The sequence below is a fragment of the Lissotriton vulgaris genome, chromosome 1_1 (genome assembly GCF_964263255.1).
Source record: "Lissotriton vulgaris chromosome 1_1, aLisVul1.2, whole genome shotgun sequence".
NCBI lineage: Eukaryota > Metazoa > Chordata > Amphibia > Caudata > Salamandridae > Lissotriton > Lissotriton vulgaris.
Genome location: NC_141685.1, coordinates 2,138,294,749 through 2,138,306,595, shown reverse-complemented (window position 1 = coordinate 2,138,306,595; position 11,847 = coordinate 2,138,294,749).

The following is an 11,847-nucleotide window of genomic DNA, read 5'->3' as shown; positions in this document are numbered from 1 at the left end:
ACAGAAGAACGAAACAACCATAGGAGTGCCCTAAAGGGACACCAAACGGACCTTCATCAAGAACAAACTCAACACCAACCCAACGAACGCCAGAGAACTCTTCAACATGATACAGAAATTCATCAAACTGCCGAGCGAGGTCACTGACGTCGCACCATCCCAGGAACTTTGAAAAAAACTCAGCTCCTACTTCCATCAGAAGATCAAGACCCTCTATGACCAGTTCAGCGACCAGACACCATTCACCACCCCGTTCCCCTCGATGACCACCAGCCTACCATCACCACCTAGACCCCCGCAACGGTGGATCTCATTACCACGACCATGATGAAAAGCAGATCTGGAGCACCCACGGACCCCTGCCTACCTCACATCTACCAGAGGGCCCCCACCTCCATCGCCCCCAAACTAGGATGGACCATCAACGCATCCCTCCAAGCCGGCACAGTCCCTGATGATTGGAATAAGGCAGAAGTCAAGTCCCTCCTCAAGAAGCCCACGGCCGACCCCACAGACCTGGAGAACTACCGGCCAATCTTCCTGCTCCCGTTTGCTGCCAAAGTCACTGAAAGAGTCGTAAATACACAGCTGACCGCATGAATCGAAGAGCACTCCATCCTTGACGCCTCCCAGTCCGGATTTCGTAGCAACCACAGCACCGAGATCGCCCTCCTCGCAGCCACTGACGACATCCGCATGCTACTCGACCAGGGACACACCGCAGCACTCATCCTACTAGACCTCTCAACTGCTTTCAACACCCTCTCACGCCACACCCTTGCAGCCAGACTGCATGACGCCGGGATACAAGGAACCTCCCTCAACTGAACCCAGAAGATCAGACTCACCCCTCCCCCCCCTTTCATCTCCCAACCCACAGAGATCAACTGCGGAGTACAACAGGGATCATCGCTCAGCCCCACGCTCTCCAACATCTACATAGCCCCCCTCGCCGCCATCATCAGACAACATGGGCTCAACATAGTATCTTACGCCGATGACACCCAACTCATCCTCTCCCTCATGAAGGATCCCAAAGATACCAGGCTCAGCTTTCAGGAAGGAATGAAGGACGGCGCGACATGGATGAAGGAAAGCTGACCGAAGAACATGGAGTAGACTGAAGTCCTCATCCTGGGACCCTCGACCTCCGCCTGGGACGACATGGGGTGGCCCTCCACCCTCGGGGATCCTTCCACCCAAACAGACCATGCCCAGAACCTTGGCATCATCCTTGACTCCTCCCTCACAATGACATGCCAGATCAACGCTGTCACATCCACCAGCTTCAACTGCCTCCGCATCCTCCGAAAGACCTTCAAATGGCTCCCCCTGAACACAGAAAAACCGTCACCCACGCACACATAACCAGCAGACTGCGGTAACGCCCGCTACGCTGACATCAACAGGACCCTGATACACAAGCTCCAAACCATCCAAATGCACCCGGCAGGCTCGTCTCGGGAACCCACGACACAAACCCATGACTCAACAAAGTCGAGACCTTCACTGGCTCACGGTCGAGAAGAGAATAACCTGCAAGCTTCTCACCCACACCTACAAATCCCTCCACAACATCAGACTCAAATACCGCAACGATAAAGCCAGTTTCCACGCACCAAAAAGAATTCTCCGATCGGCAGACCTCGCCCTAGCAGAGACACACCGCATCCGCAGAAGCAGAACAGGAGGAAGGGCCTTCTCCTACAGCACTGCCAAAACCTGGAACGAACTCCTGGTCAACATCAGACAATCCCCCAACATGCACATCTTCAGGAAGGACCTCAAGACCTTGCTCTTCGACTGATCCGAAGCTGCCTACGGCCACCCTCCTTCCCCCTCCCCCCTCCGCCTCTTCCCCCCCCCTAGTGCCTTGAGACCCTCACAGGTGAGTAGCGCACTTTATAAACCTGCGAGTCCTTCCACCCCCCAAACAAATGCCCACACTCAAAAGTCCAGGGGCAATGCACTATGGATGAACAGGTCAGGGATATTTGTTTCCGCCTCTTCCACTTCTTTCCTCTGAAGAAGCGGCAAACCTCTCCGGCTATCCTCCATTTAGGCCTTTTCTGGGAAGACAGCCCTGGCACTCCAGACTCCTCGAAATGTCAATAAGTCACCACAAGAAGCTCCCCAGTAGGCTGGACCTTCACACCAGGAGCCAAGGTCAGTTCATGCATCCTGACCCCAAGCAGCTCAATCCAGCAATTTGGTGCCTGAGTTCCTAAAGTTTAGCTAGCTGTGTCTTCCACAGGACAGCTTGTACATCTTATTAGAGTCTTGCAAGCATTCCACACAAGCCTTCTATTCAGCCAAATGGAAGAAATGTGTCAATTGCTGCATCTCAAAACAACTGGGCACTTGCAAAATCTGCAGTCCAGTATATCGCATTCTACTTGCTTCATATCCAAAAGTTAGGCTTGGCCTACACTTCAGTATAGCTACATTTAGTGTCTATGGCTGCATACATGAAAAATAGAGAACAATCCTCCCTGTTCTGCATACCAGTTAAAGCATTCATGGATGGCCTTAAAACAGTCATCCCTCCAGCATGGAATCTTAACATAGTCCTTATCAGACTTATGAGACCCCTCTTTGAGCCCCTACACTCTTGTCTTCACCAGTACCTTTCCTGGAACATAGCCTTTCTTGTGGCCATAACCTCACCTAAGCCTATTAAGAGTCAGGCCCTCACCCACCTAGAATCCTTCATTCAAGTTCACAAAAATAGGGTTGTACTCTAAACTAACCATACGTTCCTCCCTAAGGTGGTTTCTCCTTTTCATCTTAACCAAACCATAGAGCTACCCGTTATCTTCCCTCAACCAGACTCTGTAGCAGAGAGAACCCTATGTACCATAGATGTCAGAAGTGACACTCTTATCACAGATCTCTTTCCTTATTAACTATTTCTTTTTGCAATTCTCATGTGCCCATGCTGCATTTACTCACCACTACATACTGCTCTAACCCACTGTGTGTAAAACAATATGACATAGAGTATTGCCTAGTAAGGGCCTGATTTACATTTAGACGGACTGCCTGCCTTTCCTCTATGGGGATGGAAGAAATTACTCCATCCCCATGATGGAGGGACTGCCCACCTAATTCCTAAATGGCTGTTCCTGTTCCCTTTACCTCTGTGTTCAGGGCTGCACCAGCAGAATGCAGCCATGTAGCACTGAGTATTTGTTATTTGTTTACAAAAGAAAATCACAAAATGTGATTTTCTTTGTGTAAAAGAGAAAATATAATGCTCCTCCCACCATGGAATCTTTTTCCAATGGCAGGGGGAGCATGTTATCAATTCTACTCTCCGGTACAGCCAGGTTGTGCATGGCTGTAAGGAACAGTAAACAATAGCTACATGTCCACTCATCTAAATTGGATGGGTGGATATGTAGCCATTTCTCCGACTGCTCTTACTTCCCGGGGCCATCAGAGAAGCTTGGCTATGATGTTCACAGAGTACGCTCCACCATGTGCAAATTTAAGGTCCATCCAACATTAAATCAGGGGGGCGGACAGACCGCAATGTTGGCAGGGACGGAACTCCATCATCACCGTAATGAAGTTCCCTTCCCATCAATAAATTAATCAAGCCCTAAGTGAGGAGTCACCCTATACCTCGTGACTCGAAAGACTGCTTCAAAGAAAAAAAACTTGCAAAAATCCGAGCCCAACGCTAGTTGGCAGGAGTATGCAAAGCATGTGAATCTACAGCAGTACACACTACAAACAAATGCTTACAGGGTAAACTTGGGATTCATGGAGAAACATTAAAACAATTTCCCCTGCAGGCCGTAGACGCTTTCCCCGTGAGCTTCTCCAGCGCGACAGGCTGACTGGCTGTGCATGCTGCCCCCGGAAACAGCTCAGCAGAACCGCACCTCAAGCACGATCCCAGCGCCACTGAACCCCGCGACGGCAGCATTGGTGGTGGCGATATCAGAGGCAGCGGGTGGACCCCAGCCTGTGGAGATACTGCACCAGCTCCTGGCGCCTTTACCAAGGGCCAGGGAAGGGGAGATAAGAACAGTCATGGTATCTAGTGCCGCCGAGTGGGACCGTCCCAACGCCCATACGAGCTTAGAAGGTGAGCGAGGCATTGAGGCGCGCCTCACCAGGTCAGCTGGGACACTACCAGGTGCTCCCTATTATCAGCACTCCATACTGGGTACATAGTGAGTCCTGCTTATTCAAAGAAAGGTCAGGTCCCGGTTTGCCTGACTCTAAAGTGGTGTCCAGAATCAAATCTTTAAAATCGCTGTGGGGGCTATCGTGTGCTGATGAGGAACAGGTCTATATGCTCAACTCCTCTCCAGCTTCACTCTCCAGCTTCACTCCTGTCACCACTTTTGTCCTGGTTGCGAGCTGGAGAACGTAGTGGACAGCACTTCCTGGTAACACCAGGACCGGTGCCTTTAAATGGAACTTTGACGATGCTCCCTGGGCGGATACCATAACTGTTTTGTACTTACCGCGGAGCCCGAGCAAACTTGACCCATGCCCCTAGGAGCTGTCCTATGCAGCTATAGAGGAGTTTGGCTCTGGTTCACCCCCTCAGACGTCACCTACCCAGCCAAACATCTGACATTGTTTTTCTCGTCACCCCGTTGTGTTTCCTTCCATCCCCAGCATCTCATGTTTCTGTTTTCTCCTATGTCTTTACTTGAAGTTTGTAATTGATGTAATTATGCAACCTGTAACGCTCTGATCCTCATGTAAAGCGCTCTGATACCTCCTAGTCTAGCCAGCGCTATATAAAACTTTGCAAATAAAATAAATAAATAAATGAGTAACCTGGCGGCACCTGCACCTCTCTTGAAAATGTTTTGCCTTGCTTGCAGAGAAGGTAATGATGTGTTCTTGGGAGGAGTTATTTGCGTGTTACATTCATAGGATTTGACCATGTTTGCTGTGTAATACTATCTGCCACTGAAAGCAATAAACCATTTTTTAAAATATTGTGGGGGGAAATTCTTTTTTAGTTTAGTAAATGGAAAACAAAAGAGACAGTTAAACAAAGACCACTGAGTGTCTTGAGCACTGGTTGTGTACAGGTACATCAAACCTGTTTCTGGTTCTACATTCAAAATCAAATTACTTATATCTGGTGCAATAATACTTAGTTCTATTTGGCATTCAATATATAATCATGGTCCTGAGTTTAACACTAATAAATCAGAAACTTATCATCAGATAGGAGGGGAATCCCATAGATGGGAGGAAGAGAATTGGGAGGGAGGGACTGCCTATGTTTGGCAGGCTATGGACTATGTAATGGGCTCCTTGGGGAGGCCGTCCAACCTGTTTCTTGTAGTATATTGGTATGCTGAGGTCGTCTTCAAACAGTTGCAGGGCTCGAAGTTTTGGTGGAGTAAAGCAGGTGTATTCTAATTTGGAAAAATAATCCAACAGAGGTTGCCATGTGTTTGTAAACCTAGTTGTGTTGTTGGATAAGTGAGTCGTGAGAAGTTACATCGCCATAGTATGCCAGAGGCGAGTAAACCATAGTGTGAATAGGCCCTGTGTCTGTCTTTCGCCAGTATACCGCTATTATTTGTTTAGCTGCTCCAAGCATTTGGAATATTATACTTCACTCTTCATGAGTCATAGCAAGGAGGATTGAAGTCCTAATTCCCAGAATACTCCCTATTGATGTTGAAGGAATGGGATAACCAATTAAATCCTTAATATGACTGAGGACTTCTTTCCAATAAGTGGTCAGTAACGGAGTGCCACCATATGTGCTGAAAGTTTCAAATCGCGTTCTGACAGCGCCAGCAGATGGCCAGGGTATTGGGAAACATTTTGTGCAGCCATTGGAGGGTGTAAACCATGTTGTCATAAGTTTATATGCGGTCTCCCGCTGTGGTATGCTTCTGAATGTTTTCGGTATATCCCGCCAAAGTTGTTCCCCTTGCTTAGGAGTAAGCTTTTTCCGTGCTGACCGATTGCCAGTACGTCGGATATGTGTGGGGTTGAATTGTAGTAGAGTGCTGCAGTACTTGGTAGGTTCGCAAGATCAGACCCCGGTACCCGTCATATGAGCGAACCATTGTCTAGTATGCGGTGGGGGGCTGGGTCGCCCCCTGTATGTTCGATGGTGTGTATAGCCAATGTCTGTTCTGGTAGTATTGTAACCTTACTTCCTCCAGCAGATGGAATCCCTTTTTACACTGGTTAAAGGTTTTAAATTGATCCCCCTCAAAAAGGTCCCAGATTGTTCGGCATTCCCTCTCTGTTCATGTTGGGAAGGAATGCGGTTGCAGTGCTGGTGGAAAGTGTGGATTGCGTGCCAGTGGAGTACTAGAGGATGCAAAAGAAGTTAGGCCCTTGAAAGTTGCAATCTTGTCCCAAATTTCAATACCGTTTTTGTGGTTGTGGCCGAGATCACGCCACGCTAAGTCCCATAGGGGTTTGCAGGCTACCACCCTATCCATGTTTATCCAATGTTTTTCACTCTCACGAACCACCCATTCACAAATGTAGCGTAAATTTGATGCCCAATAGTATTCTAGGATTTTGGGGCACGCAAATCCACTTCTATCTCGAGGTAGCATAAGGAGTTTTTTTAGGGAAACGTGATTGTTTTCCCCCATATGAAAGTGGTTAGGTCTCGTTGTAGGTGTAGAATATGAGGCTGTGGTATTGGTGTGGGTAGTGTTTGAAATAGACATTTGGCAAAACAGACATTTTAACTGCATTAAGGCACTCTAGCCATGATAATTGGTAAAGATTTCCACGTATGGAGGTCCTCAAAGACGGCTTTCTTATGCTCCGACCAAAGGCTTTCTCTGTGTCTAACTATAACAAGCAGGCAGGGATGTTCCAGTTGTGCGCCTTTTCTACCAAGTGAGCTATCTGCTGCACATTGTCTGCTCCCTGACGGTGCCTTATAAACCCAACTTGATCTTGGTTAATATGTCCCGGAAGGTATGGGTCTAAGCGATTGGCTAGTATTTTTGTGTAGATATTGAGATCTGTGTTGAGAAGTACAATGAGGCTATAGGAGGAGCATAAAGTGTGTTCCTTACCCAGTTTAGGGATAAGTGCTATTTTTGCCATAGCCATAGTGTCTGTCTGGCCTGTAATGTCTGTGAATGAGTTAAGTAGGCGTAGTAAGTGATCTTGGATTTGTGGAAGGAAAATGTGGTAGAAGTGTACCGGCAGACCATCCGGGCCCGGCAAGTCCTTCAGTGCCATCCTAAGCTCATCTAGCGTGATTGGTACCTCAAGAAGCTGTGTGTGTTGTTTGTCTAAAGGGGTCCATGTGCAATTAGTGAGTATTACATGTGTTGTGTTCAAATGGGGAGTATCTTGGGCACAGAGAACAGAGTAGTATGTGCGGAAGGCTGCCAGTTCATCCCTTTCAGATGTGGCCCACGTATTCTCTGCAGTTTTGATTTTAGCAATATAAGCCTTTGCTGCCCTTTGTCTTAATTGACGTGCCTGGATTGAGCCCACTTTATCTCCCCATCATAATTTTTTTGTTTTAACGCCAGCAATGCACGTTCCACCCTTTCCGTTCTGTGTTCTGGGTTGGCCTCGGAGTATTGCCAGGCGTTGTTTATTCGATTGTGAGGGCGTCAAATAGTATAGCTTCTCCAAAGCTTTTATGTCGCTGGCCAATTTGGTCTCTACCAGTCGAGCTTCTCTGCTACGGGCTATCGCTTTGGAGGTGATTACTCCTCTAATGGATGCTTTAAAAGCGTCCCATACTACTGGATATGGTGTTTCAGGAAAGTCATTGGATATGAAATATGCTGAAATTTCCTTCCTGATCTCTGCTACATCTACTGGGTCGCAGGGGAAGGTACCAGCAAGAAATATGTTGTGGGGAGTTAGTGTGTTTTTGCAACAGTAGTTCCACGCGCGCTTGATCTGAGACAGAAATATCCGACATGGAGGCATAGATTACATCCTGCACTAGTGCATAGGAGAGAAACAAGTAGTCTATGCGGGAATAGGAGCGATGCACATGTGAGTAGTAAGAGTAATCCTGTAGATCTGGGGAGTAGTAGCGCCAGGCATCTATGAGCCCTAGGTGTGTAGAGTTGCAGACTTGGCCCCAGTTCCTTGAAAGGAATTAGTGCTACCACATCAAGTTTAGGTCGCCCCCAAAGATGAGTTGGTTCTCACACGTCACCTGTTCTCTCAATAGATCCCTATGAAAGAGTTCCTGTGTGTGATTAGGTGCATACACATTGAGAAGAGTAAGAAGCACACCGCCAGTTGAATATCAATTTTAATGCCCTCCTTGCATCTTATTACTTATGTTTTACTTCGGCCGATTCCTAACTTACAGAATATTGCAACTCCAGCAGTCTTTGTTGCAGAGGTTGCCCAGTATTGAATTGGGTATTTCGGATGGGCCATACGGTGAGTGTCGGATTGTAGGTGATGTGTCTCCTATAAGAAGATGATATCATGGTCTTGATGTAAGATATAATTAATCCTAACAACAGTTCAAGTGATCAGTATCAACTTTCACAAATATTCAATAACAATGTATTAATGAACCAGAAAAAAGAAGAACGAAAAAGAGGAGGGGGAGGGGGAAAAAAGAAAAAACAGGAAACTGCTATAGAAAATGTTTGAAAAATATATACATTTTATTCAATACATAGTTTAAAACAATCTGAAGTAGTGCGCTCAGGAACATATACTGCTACATAAAGAGGAAAGCTATCACGCTGGCCATAAAAAGTAAGGGCCTCATAGCAGTGAGAATAGCTAGACAAGACTATCATAAAAGCATAACAGCAGCTAAGAAGGATTGGGAGGAGGAGCATTGGCAGGAACTTAAGGTTGCAGCCTGTGGAAAAAATTCCATTCTTTTTTGGAAATTGATTAACACTCTTGATAGAAGAGGGGCAGAGCAGATTTTAAATCACATAACCGAGCACCAATGGTACTCCCACTTTTTAAATTTGTATTGCGAGGTTAGTGTTGAGGGCCAGCCAAAATCCCCAGTCACGGCTATCGAGAGCGAGCCCAGCATAGAGCTCGGTACTAATGAAGAGTCTTTTTCACCTCGAGAAGTTCAGGACGCCATCCTTAAAATAATCCCGGGAAAGGCGGCTGGCCCAGATGGCCTGCCGGGGGACCTACTATTGCATGACCCCAAATTATGGGCTGACCTCATAGGCAGTCTAATGAATCTAATTCAGTCCTGTCACCCTGTACCTGAACCTGAACCCTGTACCTGAATCCTGGAAAGGTGCAGAGGTCATTACCAAAGGTATTACCAAAGGTGATAGGGAGGACCCTGCCAACTACAGACCAATAAGTCTAATTGATACCATCCAAAAAGTAGTTGGCAGGGTCATCATAAACCAGACAGAGATATGGCTAATGGAAGATGACATCTTGACCCACTTCCAGGCGGGGTTTAGGCGTAATGTAGGCGCCATGGACCAGGTTTTTCGGTTATGTGCAGTCTATTGGAAGTCAGTGTCTATTACCAGGGGTAGTTTATACCTGGCTTTCATAGACTTGAAAACCGCTTTCGACGTCATCCCACGTGTTAAACTCTGGGAGGTCCTCTTGGATATGGGGTTCCCTAGTTATCTGTTGCAGTTTATTATTAAACTCCATGAAGAAAACTATGCAAGGATTCGATGGGGGAATCAGGGCCAATTGACCAGGAGGGTCCCAGTCAGTAGAGGGGTGCGGCAGGGATGTGTGATGGCCCCGACCTTGTTCTCCCTCTTTATAAACGGGGTGGTGAATTACTTGAGGGAAGACCCAGCGGATGCCCCTGTCCTTGCCGGGCAGAAAACACCCACACTCCTCTTTGCTGACGACACCCTCCTGATGTCCAAAACCCCCAAGGGCCTGCAAAAACTGCTTGATCGTTTTAATGTCTTTTGCAAAGACCGTGGGTCAACGGTGAACACTGCGAAAACGAAGCTGATGGTTATGTCTGCCAAAAGAAATCATAGGAAGGCTTATCTCTCTTTGAATGGGTCCCCTCTAGAGGTAGTGGATGAATTTGATTATCTTGGGGTTAGGCTCAGTAACAACATGAGCTGGGAATCCCATTTGTGTAAAATGGTTTTAAATCTTAAAAGGGTCTCTGGTGCAATACTAAAGAATCAGCGACTTTCAATCAGTAGACCAATAGGCCCTGCCCTAGCAGCCTATGAGGGGAAAGCGTTAGCCTCTGCAGTCTACGGATCCGAATTATGGGGCGGTGAGAACACCAAAGCACTGGTAGGGACAGAGAATAAGTTTGAGAGACATAGTCTCGCTCCCTCTCTCGACCCCTCTGAAACCATTATTTTTTGACATGGGCAAAAGATCGATCTCTGAAATAGTTCAACTCCGACCATTGCTATTCTGGGTGCGCCTTAGAAGGACCCCGGAACTAGCAAAATATGCCTTAGTGTTGGACGAGCTAATTAGTCTGAATGTTTCAAACAAAATAAAGTGGCTAAACAATTTAAAGAAGCTTGTGGTATCTATAGGCTTGAGTGACTCCTGGTCCTCCCAATCCCCCCCACCCAAACAAACAGTAAAAAAATTATATTGGGACTAGGTAGAGGCCAATGTTTTGCATAACCCAAACTGGGGTCCCATAACTAACAATTTTTTTTAACACAAGCTCCTTGTAAAGTTAGAGCCATTTCTGAATTTTATACAGACTCCTCGAGACAGAACCTTGTTTCTGAAATTAAGATATGGCATCCTTCCTCTCAAAAAGTTTATGGAGGGGTGGAAGGATAGGAGGGAAGAGGATTTAAAATGCCCAGGTTGCCCATGTCCGGAAGAATCTCTAGGCCACTTTTTCTTTGCATGTAAAGCATACAAGCAGGCTAGAGTTAAATGGTTGAAGCCAGTCTGTAGAACGCTAGGAGTTAGGGACCATAGATCAGCTCTCCGCATTATTTCAACTAACACTACTTGTATGTTTATTGTCTGCGGGGTTGCTAAGTTTTTGGCTAGCGCCTGGATTATTCGGTCAAAGTTGTTGTCCCATCCTTGCACAGATCACCTCTTAGTATGAATTTTAATCATGATATTTTCCCTTCAGCTCTTAATTGTTTGTAATGATGCCATGTTTTTAGGAGGAATTGTAATACTCAATACATTTTTTTTTTTCTTAAATTTTTGAAACCTTTATTGTGCAACAGAAGCATACAAATACGGGCCTACAACCATGCAGGCCGGCCTCGAAAGCAATTGGAAGCACAAAAAGTAAGGATAGGTCGGCCCAGCAGTCCTAGAGACAAAAGGCAACAAGTGTCCAAAACACGACATATGAAGGGGGGACTGCCAGGTAAAGGAGAAATTAGGTTAATTTTTAAGGTTTTTTAAATATGAAGGATCAGATGCATACAATCCACCGAAAGTACATCACAGGCAATGGACCCAGTAAGTTGAACTACAAAACGAAGGATGACAATTGGCAAGAAGCATACAATAACACTAATCAGGATGATAGCACAGTCCAACAGAACATACTGGCCATTGCTCTCCCCACGAATGTAAAATCTAACGCCACAAAGGCACAAGACCGTCAGCGGAAAGAAGAGGCAGCTCTACACCCAAGAATCCTACTGACCCAAAAGGAAGAAAAATGAAGCATAACAGAAAGAAGAAGAGAAAGAAGGCCCATAGAAACTGAAACGGAACAAGATCCCCACCTCCCACCCCCCACCCTGCACGCATGCGGAGGCTATGGCCAACCCCCCCCCTAGCAGTGTGCCTGTCGCCCATAAGAACCCGAAATTTAGAACAAGAGAAGAGAAGAAGAAAGAAAAAGCAAGAGCACAGTTCACATAAGACCGGAGGAGGGCCATACGATTATACCCAAAACTGTCAGCACGTATTACTCTG